Source organism: Myotis davidii, unplaced genomic scaffold, assembly GCF_000327345.1.
Source record: "Myotis davidii unplaced genomic scaffold, ASM32734v1 scaffold211, whole genome shotgun sequence".
Classification (NCBI taxonomy): Eukaryota; Metazoa; Chordata; class Mammalia; order Chiroptera; family Vespertilionidae; genus Myotis; species Myotis davidii.
In genome coordinates, this window is record NW_006282523.1 from 1,396,664 (window position 1) to 1,397,771 (window position 1,108).

General features: G+C 68.1%; 1 protein-coding gene across 1 annotated transcript in view; it reads right to left on the minus strand.

The window, feature by feature from the left end:
* FASN (fatty acid synthase) overlaps positions 1–1,102 on the minus strand; it is a 54,054-nt gene extending 52,952 nt beyond the window's left edge. Inside the window, 1 exon segment of the mRNA XM_015559883.1 lies at positions 993–1,102. The gene's annotated coding sequence lies outside the window, so the exon portion shown is untranslated.
* Between the last annotated feature and the right edge of the window lie 6 nt (positions 1,103–1,108).

The following is a 1,108-nucleotide window of genomic DNA, read 5'->3' on the forward strand; positions in this document are numbered from 1 at the left end:
CCCACGACACAGCCCCGCGCCCACAGCCCCGCACCCATGCCCACAGCCCCGCACCCACAGCCCTGCACACATGCCCACAGGCCCGCGCCCACAGCCCCACACCCATGCCCACAGCCCCGCGCCCACAGAACAGGCAGAGGCGAGGAGCTGTGACTCTGCCCAAATTGGACGAGGTCAGACTTCGGACAGAGTACCCCTTGGGGTCACCCCTGCACGGCCCCAAGGCCTAGTCTCGAGGCGACTCGCTGCGACACTGTTGTCCTGGGTTGGACAGGCTAACCCGCCCTCGAAGGGACAGGTGGCAGCCAGCTCCGTGGCGGGAGGCGCTCACCAGGACACGGCTCCGGGGCTGCGGTGTGAGCCTGGAGTGGGCGCTCTGTGCCCACTGGACGCCTCTGAGTTCTCGCCTATCCGCGTCCCGACAGCACCCCTCCCTCTGCCCTTCTTCCTTTGTGTTACCCCCATCAGAGGATATTTTCCCACTGGTTTTCAGAGAGCAGCAGGGAAGGCAGGGAGGAGAGAAACATTGATTGGTCGCCTCCCACATGCCCTGACCAGGATCGGGAACAACCCTCAGCTCAGGTGTGTGCCTTGCCCGGAATCAAACCTGCGTTCTCGGTGGGCGGGCCGACGCCCTCACCCTTGCCCCACACTGGCCAGGCCCTCTGCCGTCTGGCTGCGTCGGCCCCACGCCGCCCCCAGGGGCCCTTCCCACAGGCTTTCCTGCGGGGGGTGGGGGGGCCTCAAGGCACAACTGGCGGGGCTGGGCCGGCCGAGGGGCTCTCTCCCAGGGCCCACCTGTCCAGTGCACCAGCTCCTCCCAGCCCGTGTCCTGTCGCGGCGCCACCTGTCGGACGCCATGTTGGGGACCTGCTCAGCCACCAGGTGCAAGGAAGGACACTGGGCGCACAGGTGACCAAACCAAGTGCGGGGCCTGGACTGGCATGTCACCTGGCGCGGTGCTCTGCCCACCCCCACGGTGCTCTGCCCACCTGGCGCCGAGTCACCCTGGGAGGTGAGGCCGGACGGGCTGGATCCCAGTTCGAGCACCTTCCACGTGTCCCGGAGGGAGCTGCTGGCGGGCGAGGAGGACCCCTGGGTGTGGTGC